This window comes from Hylobates moloch, unplaced genomic scaffold (assembly GCF_009828535.3).
Source record: "Hylobates moloch isolate HMO894 unplaced genomic scaffold, HMol_V3 SCAFFOLD_3, whole genome shotgun sequence".
Classification (NCBI taxonomy): domain Eukaryota; kingdom Metazoa; phylum Chordata; class Mammalia; order Primates; family Hylobatidae; genus Hylobates; species Hylobates moloch.
In genome coordinates this window covers 161021262-161041142 of record NW_026652278.1, presented here as the reverse complement: position 1 = coordinate 161041142, position 19881 = coordinate 161021262, and the positions used below count along the sequence as shown (strand labels likewise).

Below are 19881 nucleotides of genomic sequence, written 5' to 3'. Positions count from 1 at the left end.
AAAAAAAAAAACTATTAAAAATTTTTTGAGTTAAAAAGTTGATTAGCATTATTTTAGTTTATTTTTCTCATTAGTGTTTCCTTTCAATCAATATTGGAAATCAACTAGAAAAAGAACTTATTTTAGTTCCTTTAAGGCTTTGTAGAGTGAAATTCTTGAAATCATTACATACACCCTCTGTCTAGTAATAGGCAATGTGCATTATCTGATTAGTCAGTACAAAATCCTTTCTATGTGTTTGGCAAAACAAAGTTCACAAATAAACAGTAGTAAGAGATCAGTTGTTTAGAAATTATGTTTCTCATCTTACAAACATTCCCAATGTCACCAGAAGCTTCTTAGTTGCTGCTATGGTTTGAATGTGTCCCTCTAAAATTCAGATGTTGAAATGTAATGGCCAATTTGATGGTATTAACAGGCGCCTGCTTTTAAGAGGTAATGAAGTCATAAAGCCTCTTCCACTTGTCAATGAGATTAAAGCCCTTAAGAAGGAGGCTTCTGAGCCAGGCATCGTGGCTCACACCTGTAATTTCAGCTCCTCCAGAGGCTGAGGTGAGAGGATTGCTTGAGCCCAGGAGTTCAAGCCTGCAGTGAGTTATGATCATGACACAGACTTTCAGTTCTGGGCAACAGAGCAAGACCCCAACTCTATTAAAAATAAAAAGTAAAATAATATAAGTGGCTTCTCACAGTGTTCATCCCTCTTGCTCTTCTTCTTTCTGCAAGGTGAGGACACAGCGTTCCTCTCCTCTCAAAGTCTTCAAGGAACTGTCTTTAAAGCAGAGACCAGACCCTCACCAGAGAGCAAACATACTGTCACCTAGATCCTGGACTTTCCAGCCTTCAGAACTGTGAGAAATAAATTTCTATTCCTTATAAATTATTCAAACTGTGGTATTTTGTTATAGCAGCACAGATGGACCAAGACAGTTGCCCACATCCACAATGATATTGAGCTTATTGAAATTTGAGTATGATGGTTCTCATTTACCTAGTCTATAAATTAGTTTTTAAACACTGAAGTAATTTAACTCATTTAAAGTATAAATAATATTGACTTGATTTAATACAATTAACCACTGTTCTTCTCTATTTTTTTTCATAAGAGTGCCTTAACTCACTGTATGACTTGTTTAGGAATGCCAAGATTTCTGATTTACATGCCCTGTTTGTAATCAAAGCTCCTAGGAGCCTCAGTGTAAAGTCTTTTTGCATTTTATCTTACTCTGTGTTTAAATATAACACTATTAATTAAAGCTTTTTTGCTTTTTGCATCTCATTTGAACAAAATATCGCATTTTACATCATACTTAGTTATATTTATTCTTTTCCAGAAATGCAGTAGTCCCCCCTTATCCATGAGGGATATGTATCAACACCCCCAGTTGATATCCAAAACCATAGGTAACAATGAATTTTGTATAAACTATGCTGATAACTGAGATGACTACTAAGTGGCTATTGGGCAAGTAAGACATGCTGCATAGACATGCTGGACAAAGGGATGATTCATATCCTGGGCAGGACTGAGCGGGTAGGTGTGAGATTTTATCACGCTACTCAGAGTGGTACATAATTTAAAACTTATGAATTGTTTATTTCTGAAATTTTCCATTTAATATTTTCAGACTGCCAGTAACTGTGGGTAACTGAAACTGCAGAGAACACAAGCATGAGTAAGGGAGCATTACTGTAACATGGCTTTTGTTCTGTTAATTAAAGTTTAAACAGTCCATAGTGGCTCTACTTCATAAACAATCCATGGTAACCCAAGAGTATGTTAAAAGCATCAATTGCAAACACAGCTATTAGATTACAACGTTTGAAAAATAAATCAATTTTTAAAATATTAAACAACAGGCCCCTAAAATATTTTATGTTATTTTCTTTGGGTTAAAAAGGTAATGATCTTTATTTTGCTAAAGGAAATTTAAATAATAAGAAAAAATAAAATTTAAATAGCAGAACTTGTTCCATCGACAGTTTTTCTGCATTCAACTACAATACAAATGTGAGAAAGTATATCATTCATCACTTCCAAGCAATCTGTCATACAGTGTGGATCTGTCGCTAAATTAAATTCAAATGGTCAAATGGGAACATAAAGCTATCATTTTTAAAGAAAAACTAGCAACTGTTATTTTTTAAAATCATGAACTAAAGGAATTTTCTTTTTTAGTAATACCTTAGTTTTATTGTCCTCCAGCAGCCCCTTACTCAACTAATTCAATATATTATAGTGAGAAAATATTAAGCATATAAAAAGCTATGTATCTACCACCTGGGTTTGTCAAATACTGTTACTTAAGTCATATTTGTTTTACATACTTTCTTTTATTGATTAAGAAATAAAACTTAAAATAAAGCTGAAGACTGAAGCCATGTAGTTCTCTATGATTTTATTTACCTCCTACCTTCCTCAGATGCAGCCAATATATTGAGCTTGGATTTTAGCATTAACTTATGTGTTGTATATGTCTACTCATTTTATTTCAATTGCTACATAAACAGAACTTATTACAATTTTCAACTTAACTTTTATTTACATTCACTACTTAATTTCTAACCTTTTAATCAATATGCATTCCCATAATTTCTGCAATAAATCTTGGAAGCATTTGACCATTCATTAATCTTCTGAAAGAACAAAATTACTGATTTGTTAAAATGCACCACTGAGTACTTTTTTTGTCTACATCAATGATTTCTACTCTTACTTTAATTATATCTTTCTTTTTCTCTTTTTTTCTGCTGTTATTTTTAAAACATTTTGAATTAGAAATAGTTAATAAATTTTATCCTAGTTGGGAAACATTTAATACATTAATTTTTATTACTAAATGTGTCAGAAAAACTTTTAAATATGTATTAAAATATGAAGTAGGTAGACATGTCTTATTCCATACAATCCTAAAAAATTTCATGTGAACACAAACTAAAATGTAGGTCATAGTTCCTGAAATTATGTCTTATCTAATATAATCATATAATGATACACTTCTGAATTTTAAATTTGGAGGATGATTTTAAAAAAACTAACTTTAAGCTATTAGAAATACTAGGAATTGGAAAAACCAAGAAAATAAAGTTCACCAAAAATATAGATATAGATAAAGCACAGCTTTTCTGGTTGCTTATCTTTAAATAGCTAATATAGATCATGACTTCATTTTTTGGGTGGATGTCAAGTAAGAATGATAACCGCTACCCCCGAAGCAGGTTGCTAACACTAAATATAGTGTGCATAAAATTAGATATCCTACATAGGAGGCAAGTTATTTCCTCAAATTTTTCTCTCATCAATATTATGGTTTGAGTACCAGGACAAGGGCATCTTTTTTAACAGATGAATATGAATTCTAGAAATTACTCTTACGGGGAATGGAGACACTAATACAGCAAATTACAATTTAGTTGAAGCAGACAAAATGCTAATGCCAAATCTCAGTGAAATAATCTAGGTTTCATTTGAAAAGACCTCCTTTTGAATATGTAATGTCTCTTGGATGTTGAAGTAAATACTTTACCAAGGTTACTCTAATTTTCTAAATAACTTTCCTAATAAGTGTCTTTATTCTTCCACAAAAATGCTTTCTGTGGCTCATATATGTAAACTTTATCTTACACTAAAAGAACCACCAAAATGAAGATTAGCAACTTTGAAGTATCAACTAGAATTGATTCAAATATTCAAAGCACTAGAGCATTGCGTTCTATGATTTTAAATTGACCAATGTATGGTATTTCTAAAACAAATGAACACATAGCAACAACAGCAGGCAGATGCTCCATCTACATTAAACTCTCCTACTGTACTCACAAATCTTAGAGCCAAGTGGCTGAGCTCAGGAGCTCTGGAATAAGCAAAACTGGGGCTAAGTACTATATTGGGATGTTAAAATAGGACGTATCTGTTAAAAATGGTGATAACAAAGTAACACTTGGATTTTTTAGGAGAAGTAAAAAACAGAGCACATCAAAATGGTGCCTATTTTGATCATATCCAACATGCAATTGAATAACTATACTTTGTGATGAAAGGTATGACTGCTTTAAAAGAGGTACATTTGTATTAGATTGTGGAGTGAAAATGTATTTGAGAGGAAAGTAATGTTTATGGTAAAGATGAAGTTTGAAGAACAAATAGAAGTTGTTTGAAAATGTCGCAGAATGAGGATACAGCATGAGCAAAAAAACAGAGGTAGGATAGTTAAAACAATGTTCAGTAATAGGAAGAACATTTTAGTTTATAAAAACTGAAGGAAATGTAGACATAGCAGAAGAAGGTGAAGAGAGAGGGGACAAGATCATGGACTGCTTAGAGAGGATTTGAAGAAATAATTACCAATATACCACAAATTTGATTAAAAATCAATCTACATATACAAGAAACTCAGTGAATTATAAGTAAGAAAAACTCAAAAAACCACATTTAGACACATCATATACAAATTGTCAAAGGTAAAGACAAAAAGAGAAGATAGAAAGCAGCAAGAGAAAAATGACTCATTGGGTATAAGGTATCTTCAATAAGATTAACAGCTGACTTCTAACCCAAAAGGACAGAGCTCAGGAGGTAGTAGCATATTCAAAGTGTAAGAAGAAAATAAAGTCAACCAAAAAGTTTATATTCAGAAAATCAATTTTTCAAAAATGAAAGAGAAAATAAAACATTCTCAGATAAACAAAAACTTAGTGATTTCATTTCTGGCATATCTGTACTACAGGAAATACCAAAGAAAAAAACCTTAGGCTGAAATGAAAAGCCAATAGATAAAAACATTACTTCACAGGAAGAAATAAAAGGGACTATTATTAAAGATTACTACATAGGTGCTATGAATTACATGTTTGTGTACACTCTGCTCCAAATTTCTATGTTGAAACCATACTCCCATGGAAGGGTATTTGGAGGTGGGCCCTTTGGGAGGTAATAAAATTATGAGGGTGGGGCCCTCAGGATGGTATTAGTACCTGTGATCATTAATTTTGGCTGTCAACTTGACTGGATTAAAGTATACATAGATAGCTGGTAAAACATTAATTATTCTTAATGCTTCAGTAGGCATTGAGCCTGTCTCTCCTCTGCTGAAAAGGAAATTCTGATGTTTTGGCCTTTGGAATGATTGGGCTTCTCCAGGTGTATCTATAGGGTATTTCTGGAGTAGATTGGCCTTTGAGTTGGTAGGTTGAGTGGTGAAGATCTGCCTTCAATGTGGGTAGAAACTATCCAGTTGGCTGGGAGCAAGCTTGGGACGAAAAAGCAGAGGGTAAATTTTTCTCCCTCTTCTGGAAATGGGACACCCTTCTCCTGTCTGTGGATGTCAGAACTCCAGATTCTCCAGCCTTTGGACTCTGAAACTTGAACCAGCAGTTGAGTTACTCCATTGGCTTCCCTGGTTCTGAGGCTTTCAGACTTAGGCTGAGCCATAATGCTTACTTCTCTGGTTCTCCAGCTTGCAGCTTATCATGGAACTTCTCAATCTCCATAATGAGAGAATTGCCCTAATAAATCCCTTCTCACCTCTCTCTCTCTTTCTCTCTCTCACTTTCCCTCTCTCTTATTAGTTCTGTCTCTCTGCAGAATGATTATAACAATACTCTTACGAAGAGACAAGAGAGAGCTTGCTTCCTCTCTCTCTGCCCTCTACTATGTGAGGGTACAATGAGAAGATGGTCATCTTAAAACCAGGGAAAGTGTCCTTACCAGACACCAGATCTGCCAGTACTTTGACCTTGGACTTTCCAGACTCTAGAGCTGTGAAAAAAATATGTGTGCTCTTTAGGCCACTCAGTCTATGTATTTTTATTATAGCAGCCTGAATTGACTAAGGCAACAGGTAAGTATAAAAATTATCATTAATGTATTTTTGTAATTTTTTCTTCTCCTATCTGATTTAAAAGGCATTGAATAAAGCTATAATTATAAAACTGTTTTTCAGCTTATAATGAATAAAGATACAATTTGGGATTAAATAATAGCACAAAGCAGGAGTACATAGAATGAAGCTCTTTTATAGCAAATTTTTGTGTAATATTGACTTTGGTTGATATTAATGTGAACTAGATTGTTTTAAGTTAATTGCAATTTCTACTACAACCTTTAGAAAAAAATATATTTGTGTGTGTATATAAACAATAAATGTAATAAATAGTACACTTGAAAATATGTATATGTAACCCAAGAAAAAACAGTAATGGAAGAATAGAAGAACAAAGAAGCAAAAGACATGTTAAAAATAAATAATGTACAAATTCTATCTTACCAGTAATTACATTAAAAGTCAATTAAGTAATTAAGTAAAACTCCAATGAAAAGGAAGATATTGGAAGAATGGATTTTATAAAAATGATCCAATGATATTTTGTCCACAAGATTCAAAGACACAATAGGTTGACAGTAAAAAGACAAAAATGAGATATACTATACAAACAGTAACTAAGAGCTGTTATCAATATTTTAAAAAATAGATTGTAAAACAAAAATTGATATAAAAGCAAAACATACATATATTTTATAGTGAAAAAGGGCTCAATTATTCAGGAACACATAACAAGTATAAATACATGTGAATCCCAGGAAAAAGTCTCAAAGTACACACAGCAAAAACTAAGAAAACTGAAGGATTAATTGACAATTCAGTGATAAATATTGAAGATTTCAATGTTGCACTTTCAACAATGAATAGAACAATTAGGCAGGAGATCACGAAGAAAACAGAAGACTTAAACAACACTAGAAACCATGTATAACCATAATCTATAGAATACGCAATCATAGCAGAATATATTAAGACATTCTTGTCAGGTACTCATGAGTTCCTTGATAAACCATATGCTAGTCTATAAAACATGCCTCGATAAATTTAAAAGGTATTAAATTGTTCATCATCTCTTCTCAAAACACAATAAAATTAAAAACAAAAATCAATAACAGAAGAATAATTAGAAAATTGAAATATGTATGAAAATTAAAGAACACACTTCTAAATAACCAATGCATAAAAAAAAACCAAAAAAACAAAACGACAACAAAAACAAAACAAAACACACACACACACACACGAAAAATTACAACATAATTGAAATGAATGAAAGTAAAAACCCAACACAACAAACCTTAGCCAGTCACAGTGGCCCATGCCTATAATTTCAGTTACTCAGAGGCTGAAACAGAAGGAACAATTGAGCCCAGGAGTTCAAGGTCAGGTTGGGCAACATAATGAGGCCCTGTCTCTAATAAAACGAACAAACAAATCTTTTGGGATGTAGCTAAAGCATTCTTTAAAGGGAAATTTATGTCTGTAAATGCCAGTATAAAACAAGAAGAATTTCAAATCAATAACCTAACTTTCCATCTAGAGAAACTAGGAAAAGTAAAAGTGCAAACAACACAAAACAATGTGAAAGAAGGTAATAATAGCATTAAGGGTGGAAATTAATGAATAGACAGTAGAAAAAAAAATAAAGAAAAGCAACAAAACCAAAAGTTTAACAAAATTGCCAGACTTTTAGCTAGATGAAACAAGATGAAGTGAGAAAAAATGTAAATTACAAATCAGGAATGGAAAAAGCAACATTGTTATTGGCCTTAGGGAAATTAAAAAAAAAATTAAGAGGGAATACTATGAACTACTGTGCTCCTGCAAATTAGATAACCTAGATTAAAGGGACAAATTTTTAGACACAACACAAACTACCAAAGCTGACTCAAGAATAAATAAAAAATCTGGAAAGATCTATAACAAGTAAAGAGATTGAAACAGTAATTAGGAAAACTACCCACAAAGAAAAGTTTGGGCCCTACTTCACTTCACCTGCTTCACTGATGAACTCTATCAAACATTTAATTAATACCAGTTTTTGTTTTGTTTTTTTGAGATGGAGTCTCACTCTGTCGCCCAGGCTGGAGTGCATTGGCGCTATCTTGGCTCACAGCAAGCTTCGCCTCCTGGGTTCACGCCATTCTCCTGCCTCAGCCTCCCGAGTAGCTAGGACCACAGGTGCCCGCCACCATGCCCAGCTAATTTTCTGTATTTTTAGTAGAGACAGGGTTTCACAGTGTTAGCCAGGATGGTCTCGATCTCCTGACCTCGTGATCCACCCGCCTCGGCCTCCCAAAGCGCTGGGATTACAGGCGTGAGCCCCCACTCCTGGCCAATTAATTAATACCAGTTTTTAACAAATTCTTGCAAAAAGTAGAAGAGGAAGGAATACTTTCAACTTATTCTATGTATTACCTTGATACCAAAACCAGACAACGATCACAAGAAAACTATACATTAACTTCTTTAATAAATACACAAATAAAAATCCTCAACAAAATACTAACAAACCAAATGCAGACCCATATTAAATGAATTATACTCCATTGCCTAGTGGTTACTACACTAGGAATGCGAGGTTGATATAACATCCAAAAATCAATCAATATAACACGTCATATTAATAAAGGACAAAAACCACAGAAGCATTTTCATAGAAGTAGAAAAGTATTTGACAAATCCATCATCTTTACATGATAAGAGCTTTCAAGAAATAAGAATAGAAGGGAACTCCTGAACCCGATGAAAAGCATCTACCAAATAGAAGAGAACTTCCTAAACCTGATTATCCACAGCCAATATCACACTTAAGCAGGAAAGACTACATGCTTTCCATCTTAGATGAGAAACAGGATAAAGATGTCTGCTCTCACCTTTTTATTCAACATTGTCCTATAGATTTTAACCACGACAATTATGCAAGGAAAGGAAGTAAGTATTTAGATTGGAAAGAGGTAAAATCGTGACTACTCACAGATGGCATGCTCTTGTATATAGAGAATCCTGAGAACTTCATACAAAAATTAGAACTAATAATTCCAGCAAGATTGCAGAATTCAGTCAATATCCAAAATTAATTGGATGTCTATATATTAGTAATGAAAAATCTAAAACTGAAATGAAGAAAACAATTTTATTTATAATAGCACAAAAAACAATTACTTACAAATAAATTTAACAAAAGTTCAATAATTGTACACTGAAGACTACAAAATTTTGTTGAAAAAAAGTTACAGAAAATCTAAGTCAATGAAAAGAACTGGAAGACAATACTGTTAAGATGGCAATACTCTCCAATTTGGTACACGGATTCAATGCAATGTCTACCAAAAAAATCAATTACGTTTTTCTAAAAAAATTGACAAGCTGGGCCGGGCACGGTGGCTCACGCTTGTAATCCCAGCACTTTGGGAGGCCAAGGCGGGCGGATCGCGAGGTCAGATCGAGACCATGGTGAAACCCCGTCTCTACTAAAAATACAAAAAATTAGCCGGGCGTGGTGGCGGGCACCTGTAGTCCCAGCTACTCGGAGAGGCTGAAGCAGGAGAATGGCGTGAACCCGGGAGGCGGAGCTTGCAGTGAGCCGAGATCGCGCCACTGCACTCCAGCCTGGGTGACAGAGCAAGACTCCGTCTCAAAAAAAAAAAAAAAAAAAAATTGACAAGCTGATCATAAAATATATATGAGAATGTAATGGCTCCAGAATAGTCAAAGTAACACTTAAAAAGAATATGAAAGTTGGAAGATTAATACTTCCTGATACGAGATTTATTACAGAACTATAATAATCAATACAGTGTGTACTACATAAGAACAGACAAATAAATAGAATTGAGCATCTAGAAAAAGAGCTTACATTTATGATCATTTGATTTTAGATTTGAATTCCAAAAATATTTAATGAGGAAAAAACAGTCTTTTAAAAATTGTGTGAAAATAGTCTTCACAATTGCCTTTTCAACCCAATTATGGGTTGAAAAGAATAGTCTTTTCAACGTTCTTCAGGCAAAGAATTTATTTGGACCCCCTACTTCACACAATAGGCAAAAATGAACCTAAACTGGACTGAAATCTAAGTGTAAAAGCCAAAATTACAAAACCTTTAGAAGAGTGAACATACGGGAAACTTTGTACAATGTTTTGTTAAGCAATGGATTTTTAGACGTAACACCAAAAGTATGAGACAAAAACATCTAGAAAATTGAAATTTATCAAAATTTTAAAATTAGTGTATCAAAGGACACATAAAGAAATGAAGAAGCAATGCACACAATAGAAGAATATGCTTACAAATTATATATGTGATACACTACTTGTACTCAGAATATATTAAGATTTATTACAACTCAACAATGAAAGAACAAATTAAAAAATAGGCAAAAGGCTGGAGTACATATTTCTCCCAAGAAAGACAAAAGACTGACAAGTACATAAAATGATGCTCAACATCATTATTCATTAGGTAAATATAAATCAAAACCTCAATGAGATACTACCTCACACCTAATAGAATAACAAAACTTAAAAAAAAAAAGACAATATTGGCTGGGTGTGGTGGCTCACTCCTGTAATCCCAGCACTTTGGGAGGCCAAGGCAGGTGGATCACCTAAAGTTAGGAGCTCGAGACCAGCCTTGCCAAAATGCTGAAACCCCTGTCTCTACTAGAACTCCAAAAATTAGCCAGGCGTGGTGGTTGGCCTGTAGTCCCAGCTACTTGGGAGGCTGAGGCAGGAGAATCACTTGAACCTGGGAGGTGGAAGTTGCAGTGAGCCGAGATTGTGCCATTGCACTCCAGCCTGGGCAACAAGAGTGAAACTCCATCTCGAACAAACAAACAAAGAAACAAACAAACAAAAAACAAAGAAAATATCCAGTGTAGATGAAGACATGAAAAAAATGAAAATTCTCAAAAATTTCTGTTTTTAAAATGAAGCAGCCATTTTGCAAAGTTGTTTGGCAGGTCCTCAAAATACTACACATTGTTCTTTGTGCTATTATAAATAAAATTATTTTCTTCATACCATACACTGCAGCAATTTGACTCCCAAGTATATACTCAAGTGGAAGAAAAATATGTCTTTATAATCACTGACACATCAATGTTCATATTTGCATTATTGATAATAGTCAAAAAGCGGAAACAATCTAAATGTCCATCAACTGATGAATCAATAAACATAGATGTGATATATCCATATAATATTTCATTATAGTTATAGCTCATAAAAAGGAATTAAATATTGATACACACTACAAAATGAACAAATCTCAGAATAATACAATAAAGGAAAAAAGCAAGCCACAAAAGACTACATATTTAATTATTCTATTTATATAAAATCTCCAGAACAGGCAAATCAAAGACAGAGAAGGTAGATTACTGGTTACCAGAAAACTGGGAGTAGGGAGGAATGGGAGTGACTGCTTTTGGGTGTGGGGTTCCTTTTGGGGGTGATGAAAATATTATAAAATTGGATAGTGATGATGGTTGCACAACTCCATCAATATTCTAAAAACCACTGAATTGTACACTTTAATATGGTCAATTTCATGCTAGGTGAATTATATATCAATAAGCCTTTCATTACAAAAAGAAAAAAGGAAATAGCTTTAAAGGAAATAATCATTTGTGTTTCATCCAAAGCACAGGTCTTAACTTCTTTGTCCAAAATTCTGACAGAAAATAACAAATAATAAAAAGTAAGTATAATCTTCACAGGAATTTTTAAAGGTTTATTCCACCTCACTTTATTGTTTTGTTACAATGCCTTCAGCAAATTGCAGGAATTCATAAAGCTTGCCTGACAGAGGGCAGTTGAATAAAATTCACAGTTGAAAGTACGACAGGAGCACAAACTGTTAAAATAACATTCAGATTTATCAGATTATCTTTTTAATTTAACTGTTACAAAAATAAATTTATTTTCACACAAAACAAAATTTATTCTCATTATCATTCTATTGCAAAAAGGAAAAGGAATAAACACTCTGACAAGCTGCAAATCAGCAAAGCAACTGAAATTACTTTAAGGATAAGATGTTCTAAATGTCTACTGTAATAAACAAAACAAAAAAATTGAATATGACTATTAGAGTGTCTCTTCTCTTTCGCAGTAAATTATACGGAATATGTTTTCAGATTTCAATTACATTTTTAAAGCTTTAAGGAAAGAGCTCTTCTTTGTTGTTCTGAAATACCATTAAAATAGATTACTTATGTTAATTGATGCATATTAAACAGTGATAATCGGTTTTTTCCCTACTAAAGTGTATATCTTTGTACATTAAAAACAAGGATATATAAACTAGAAGTTAGAGACCAGAGACCCAACTCGGGACCTGACAAGATGGCTGGGCTGCCCCACAGGATTGTCAAGGAAACTCAGCGTTTGCTGGCAGAACCAGTTCCTGGCATCAAAGCAGAACCATATGAGAGCAACACCCATTATTTTCATGTGGTCATTGCCGGCCCCTGGGACTCCCACTTTGTGGGGGGGACTTTTCAAACTTGAACTATTTCTTCCAGAAGAATACCCAGTGGCAACCCCTAAAGTGCGTTTCATGACCAAAATTTGTCATCCTAATGTAGACAAGTTGGGGAGAATATGTTTAGATATTTTGAAAGATAAGTGGCCCCCAGCCCTGCAGATCCTCACAGTTCTGCTATGGATCCAGGCCTTGTTAAGTGCTCCAAATCCAGATGATCCATTAGCAAATGATTGGCAAATGTAGAGGAGCAGTGGAAAGACCAACGAAGCCCAAGCCATAGAAGCAGCTAGAGCAGGGACTAGGCTATATGACATGAATAATATTTAAATTGATCCAATCATCAAGTATGCATCACTTCTCCTGTTCTGCCAAGACTTCTTTCCTTTGGTTTACATTTAATAGACACAGTCTTAGAAACATCACAGAATAAAAGCCCAGACTTCTTCGGTCCTTTGATGATTAAATGCACATTAGCAAATCTATGTTTTGTTCTGATTCACTGTTGTAAAGTACGAGCGGAGGCTAGAAGTATCGTCTGGACTGTTGGGAAACATTTAAAAGCAGTGGCCCCTCTCTGCTTTTATTCATTTCCCCAATCCTGGTTTAAGTGTAAGGCACTGTGAATGAAGGTAGTTGTCAGGTTAGCTCCAGGGGCATGGGTGTTTATTTTATTTTATTTTATTTTTTGAGGGGGGAGGTAGTTTTAATTTAATTTATGAGCTCCTTTCCCACTTTTTTTGGTGATCTAATTGCATTGATTAAAAGCAACTAACCAGTTCTTTAGAATATGTTCCCTAGCCAAGTCTAACTTTATTTAGATGCTGTAGATGGACAAACTTGATTGTTTGAACCAGAATGGGAACATTAAACAAACATCACAGCTCTCAATAATAACACTGTGACTTTGCTGTCAAGTATAGATTCTCCCCTTCAAAAAAAGCTTGTGACCATTTTGGATGGCTTGTCTGGAAACTTCTGTAAATCTTATGTTTTAGTAAAATATTTTTTGTTATAAAAATGACTGAAAATAAAAATAAACTAAAAAACTAAATTCCACCAGAATAATATATATCTTAGACTGATTCCTTCTGGTGTTGAATATTAAAAGGATTTACATAAAATCTTGAACATAAAACACTTAATAAAATTAACTTCTATAATCATTTTCATAAAAATAAAATATCATCAATTTCATCCAGTTTTTAATGTACAGTCTCTCAAAAATACATTTCTCAAAAATTTTGGCTTATAATGGATACATGTTATAAATCAAGGTATATGCACTATATTCTTCATATTGTATATTATTATTATTAATAATTTATGATATTACTCAGCATTAAAGTTCTAGGATAAAAGAAAAACTTCTAGAGTAGTAACTATAAATTATAATTATTCATCTGAATATATATCAATTTTTTTTAAAAAACAACAAAACCAAACATCTTTCTAATTTATCTCAAAGTATGGTTAATTTGAATTCCATCAAATCACTGGTATTTCAATAATTGCATGTTTAGTTTCCTGTATTTTTAAGATAAATACACAATTAGTGTTATCGAATTAACATTAATTTTGTGCTTAACTGTTTCCAAATTAAACACGTAATATCTTTTCACCCCCCCAGCAACCTTTCTTTTGCTGGTAACGTTATTATATTTCTTTTTCCGAACATGGAAGTAGAGGCTGAAGAAAAGTCCTTTTTCCTTGACTCAGCTTCCCTGCTTTCAAGCATCAGGGTCTATTCCTGAGGATTCTACTTGGGCTCTAGAACTGCCAACTGTTGCTTTCACACACAACAAGGACTTATTTAAGAACTATAACTTCGATATTAGAACTCTGTATCAGAATATCATATAGCAGATAACTCAGGCAGCTCTTTTGGTTAAAGGTGACTGGAAAAGTATCATAGTCATAGTGAGAGGTGACAATGTGCTGGCAGCCCTCGCTCGCTCTCGGCGCCTGCTTGGCCTCAGCGTCCTCTCTGGCCATGCTTGAGGAGCCCTTCAGCCTGCCGCTGCACTGTGGGAGCCCCTCTCTGGGCTGGCCAAGGCCGGAGCCAGCTCCCTCTGCTTGCAGGGAGGTGTAGAGGGAGAGGCGCTGGGGGGAACCGGGGCAGCACACGGCGCTTCGCAGGCCAGCGTGAGTTCGCCAGGTCCCCCAGCACTGCCAGCCCACCTGTGCTGTACTCGAATTCTTGCCAGCCCTCAGCTGCCTCCCCACGGGGCAGGGCTTGGGACCTGCAGACCACCATGACCGAGCCCCCCCCCCACCGGTGGGCTCCCATATGGCCCAAGCCTCCTTGACAGGCACCAGCCCCTGCTCCACGGCACCTGGTCCCATCGACTGCCCAAGGGCTGAGGAGTGCAGGTTCACTGAGCGGGACTGGTGGGCAGCCCTGCCCGCGACCCCGGCATGGGATCTGCTAGGCAAAGCCAGCTGGCTTAAGTCAGGTGGAGACTTGGAGAACCTTTATGTCTAGCTAAAGGATTGTGATCACACCAATCAGCACTCTGTGTCTAGCTAAAGGTTTGTAAACACATCAATCAGCATTCTGTATCTAGTTAATCCAGTGGGGACTTGGAGAACTTCTATGTCTAGCTAGAGGATTGTAAATGCACTAATCAGCACTCTGTGTCTAGCTCAGGGATTGTAAATGCACCAATCAGCACTCCGTCAAAACAGACCAATCAGCTATCTGTAAAACGGACTAACCAGCTCTCTGTAAAATGGACCAATCAGCTCTCTGTAAAATGGACCAATCAGCAGGATATGTTTGGGACCAGATAAGGGAATAAAAGCAGGCTGCCTAAGCCAGCAGTGGCAACCCACTCGCGTCCCCTTCCACACTGCGGAAGCTTTGTTCTTTTGCTCTTCGCAATAAATCTTGCTGCTGCTTACCCTTTGGGTCTGCGCCACCTTTATGAGCTGTACCACTCACAATGAAGGTCTCCAGCTTCACTCCTGAAGCCAGCAAGGCCATGAACCCAAAAGAAGGAAGAAACAATGCATCTGAACATCTGAAGGAACAAACTCCGAACACACCATCTTTAAGAACTGTTACACTCACCGTGAGGGTCTGTGCCTTCATTCTTGAAGTCAGTGAGACCAAGAACCCACCAATTCCAGACACATTTTGGCAACCACAAAGAGACTATTGCCTATCGCCAAGCGGTGAGACTATTGCCTGTCACCAAGCAGTGAGACCATCGCCTATCGCCAAGCGGTGAGTACCATCAGACCCCTTTCGCTTGCTATTCTGTCCTATTTTTCCTTAGAATTCAGGGGCTAAATACTGGGCACAGTTAAAAGCAACTAGCGCGGCCACCAGGCTAAAGACACGGGTATCAGGCTTTCTGGGAAAGGGCTCTCGAACAACCCCTGACTCTTCGGAGTTGGGAGCGTTGGTTTGCCTGGAACCAGCTTCCACTTGTCCTGTACTCCTGGGCTGAGCCAAGGGTCTACAGAGAAGAAAGCCATTCAGCTCCGGGGTCCTGACAACAAGTTGGTTAACCTTGCGGCCATCAGCGGAACTCTCAAAGGCATGTCGCCCAAGCGAAACTTGCCCATCTATTCTATCTACGCTGACCCTTGCCTCCTGGGTCCTAATGCCTGCCAGGCAAACTTCCTCTTGCCTCTCTTCTCCAAGGCTAGTCCCACTTCTAAAAATCACCCCGTCTCTGGTGCTTTTCTAGTTTCTCCTATAAGAATGATTTTTAGTATAAACTCCAGGATTCTGTTATCTTCTTTAGGCACCCAGGCTCCCTAAGCAGAAAGACATAATTTTTGCCCAAAGCCCCGTCATAGGGGAGACTACCTGGAATTTTAGGATCCCTCCTCAGACAAGCAGGCCTAACAAAAGCTATTCCTGAAGGTAGGATATGCGTAGCCTCAGAAATTGTATCCTTCCTATTCATATAAGTGAGGACAAAAGGCATCACTCTTCCAACTCTGGAGTTCCCTTCCTTCCTTCAGAGTATGGCCCTCCACTTCATTCTTGGGGCATAACATCTTTATAGGATGTGGGTAAAGTCCCAATACTAACAGGTGAATGCTTAGGACTCTAACAGGTTTTTGACAATGTGTTGGTAAGGGCCAATAAATCTGATTTTTCTTGGTCCTCTTTGTGGTCTAGGAAGACAGGCAAGGGTGCAGGTTTTCAAGAATGCATTGGTAAGGGCCACTAAATCTGACCTTCCTCAGTCCTCTTTGTAGTCTAAGATGAAAACTAGTGTTTTTGCTGCTGTGTCAGTGAGCACAACTATTCTGATCAGCAGGGTCCAGTGACCATTGTGGGTTCTTGGGTAGAGGTTGTTTCTGCTCCTGTGTCAGTGAGTGCAACTATTCTGATCAGCAGGGTCCAGGGACCACTGCAGGTTCTTGGGCAAAGGTAGAAACAAACAAACCAAAACTGCGGGCAGTTTTGTCTTTCAGATGGGAAACACTCAGGCATCAACAGGTTCACCCTTGAAATGCATCCAAAGCCATTGGAACCAATTTGACCCACAAACCCTGAGAAAGAGGCAGCTCATTTTTTTCTGCATTACAGCTTGACCCCAATATTCTCTCTCTGATGGGAAAAAATGGCCACCTGAGGGAGTACAAGTTATAATACTATCCTGCAGCTTGACCTTTTCTGTAAGAGGGAAGGCAAATAGAGTGAAATACCTTATGTCCAAGCTTTCTTTTCATTGAAGGAGAATACACAACTATGCAAAGCTTACAATTTACATCCCACAGGAGGACCTCTCAGCTTACCCCCATATCCTAGCCTTCCTATAGCTCCCCTTCCTATTAATGATAATCCTCCTCTAATCTCCCCTGCCCAGAAGGAAAAAAGCAAAGAAATCTCCAAAGGACCACAAACCCCCAGGCTATTGGTTATGTCCCCTTCAAGCTGCAGGAGGAGGTGAATTTGGCTCAACCCAGGTACATGTCCCCTTCTCCCTCTATGATTTAAAGCAGATCAAGGCAGACCTGGGGAAGTTTTCAGATGATCCTGATAGGTACAGAGATGTCCTACAGGGGCTAGGGCAAACCTTCGGCCTTGCTTGGAGAGATGTCATGCTACTGTTAGATCAAACCCTGGCCTATAATGAAGAATGCGGCTTTAGCTGCAGCTTGAGAGTTTAGAGATACCTGGTATCTTAGTCAAGTAAATGACAGAATGACAGCCGAAGAAAGGAATAAATTCTCTACTGCTCAACAAGCCGTCCCCAGTATGGATCCCCACTAAGACCTCAACTCAGATTATAGGGACTGGAGTCATAAACATCTGTTGACCTGTGTTCTATGACTAAGGAGAATTAGGAAAAAGCCCATGAATTATTCAATGATGTCCACCATAACTCAGGGAAAGGAAGAAAATCCTTCTGCCTTCCTTGAGCAGCTATAGGAGGCCTTAAGAAAATATACTTCCCTGTCACCTGACTCACTCAAGGGTCAATTGATTCTAAAAGATAAGTTTATTACCCAATCAGCTGCAGATATCAGGAGAAAGCTCCAAAAGCAAGCCCTGGGCCCTGAACAAAATTTGGAGGCATTATTATACCTGGCAACCTCGGTGTTCTATAATAGGGACCAAGAGGAACAGGCCCAAAAGGAAAAGTGAGATAAGAGAAAGGCTGCAGCCTTAGTCATGGCCCTCATACAAAAACAAACCTTGGTGGTTCAGAGAGGACAGAAAATGGAGCAGGCTAATCACCCAGTAGGGCTTGTTATCAGTGTGGTTTACTAAGATGCTTTAAAAAAGATTGTCCAGTGAGAAACAATCTACCCCCTCGTCCATGTCCACTATGCTGAGGCAATCACTGGAAGGTGCATTGCCCCAGAGAATGAAGGTTCTCTGGGTCAGAAGTCCCCAACCAGATGATCCAACAACAGGACTGAGGGTGCTTGGGGCAAGCGCCAGCTCATGTCATCACCCTCACTGAGCCCTGGGTATGTTTAACCATTGAGGGCCAGGAAATTGACTTCCTCCTGGACACTGGCACAGCCTTCTCAGTGTTAATCTCCTGTCCTGGATGACTGTCCTCAAGGTCCGTTACCATCCGAGGAATCCTGGGACAGCCTGTAACCAGGTATTTCGCCCACCTCCTCAGTTGTAATTTGGAGACTTTGCTCTTTTCACATGCCTTTCTTGTATGCCTGAAAGTCCCACACCCTTATTAGGGAGAGATATATTAGCCAAAGCTGGAGCAATTATCTACGTGAATATGGGGAACAAGTTACCTATTTGTTGTCCCCTACTTGAAGAGCGAATCAACCCTGAATCTGTGCATTGGAAGGACAATTTGGAAGGGCAAAAAATGCCTGCCCAGTCCAAATCAGGCTAAAAGACCCCACCTCTTTTCCTTATCAAAGGCAATATCCCTTAAGGCCCGAAGCTCATAAAGGTTTACAGTATATTGTTAAACATTTAAAAGCTCCAGGCTTAGTAAGGAAATGCAGCAGTCCCCGCAACACCCCAATTCTAGGAGTACAAAAACCAAATGGTCAGTGGAGACTAGTGCAAGATCTTAGGCTCACCAATGATGCAGTAATTCCTCTATATCCAGTTGTACCCAACCCTTATACCCTGCTCTCTCAAATACAAGAAGAAGCAGAATGGTTCACTGTTCTGGACCTCAAGGATGCCTTCTTCTGTATTCCCCTGCACTCTGACTCCCGGTTTCTCTTTACCTTTGAGGATCCCACAGACCGCACATCCCAACTTATGTGGATGGTCTTGCCCCAAGGGTTTAGGGATAGCCCTCATCTGTTTGGTCACACACTGGCCCAAGATCTAGGCCACTTCTCAAGTCCAGGTACTCTGGTCCTTCATTATGTGGATGATTTGCTCTTGGCTACCAGTGCGGAAGCCTCATGCCAGCAGGCTACTCTAGATCTCTTGAACTTTCTAGCTGATCAAGGGTACAAGGTGTCTAGGTCGAAAGCCCAGCTTTACCTACAGAAGGTCAAATATCTAGGCCAAATCTTAGCCAGAGGGACCAGGGCCCTCGGCAAGGAGTGAATACAGCCTATACTGGCTTATCCTCATCCTATGACATTAAAACAGTTGTGGGTGTTCCTTGGAATCACCAGCTTTTGCCGGCTATGGATCCCCTGATACAGCGAGATAGCCAGGCCCCGCTATACTCTAATCAAGGAGACCCAGAGAGCAAATACTCATCTAGCAGAATGGGAACCAGAGGCAGAAACAGCCTTCGAAACCTTAAAGCAGGCCCTAGTTCAAGCTCCAGCTTTGCTTTAAGCCTTCCAACAGGACAAAACTTCTCTTTATGTCACGGAAACAGCAGAGATAGCTCTTGGAGTCCTTACTCAGACTTGTGGGACAACCCCACAACCAGTGGCTTACCTAAGGAAATTGATGTAGTAGCAAAAGGCTGGCCTCACTGTTTATGGGTAGTTGTGGCAGTGGCCGTCTTAGTGTCAGAGGCTATCAAAATAATACAAGGAAAGGATCTCACTGTCTGGACTACTCATGATGTAAATGGCATACTAGGTGCCAAAGGAAGTTTATGGCTATCAGACAACCACCTACTTAGATACCAGGTGCTACTCCTT

At 37.7% G+C, this 19881-nt stretch overlaps 1 protein-coding gene and 1 pseudogene across 1 annotated transcript in view; one reads left to right on the top strand and one right to left on the bottom strand.

Annotated features, from left to right (window-relative positions):
- GALNTL6 (polypeptide N-acetylgalactosaminyltransferase like 6) overlaps nucleotides 1-19881 on the bottom strand; it is a 1281746-nt gene that overhangs the window by 676198 nt on the left and 585667 nt on the right. The window lies entirely within an intron of this gene.
- Nucleotides 12174-12642, top strand: LOC116466022 (ubiquitin-conjugating enzyme E2 N-like; annotated as a pseudogene).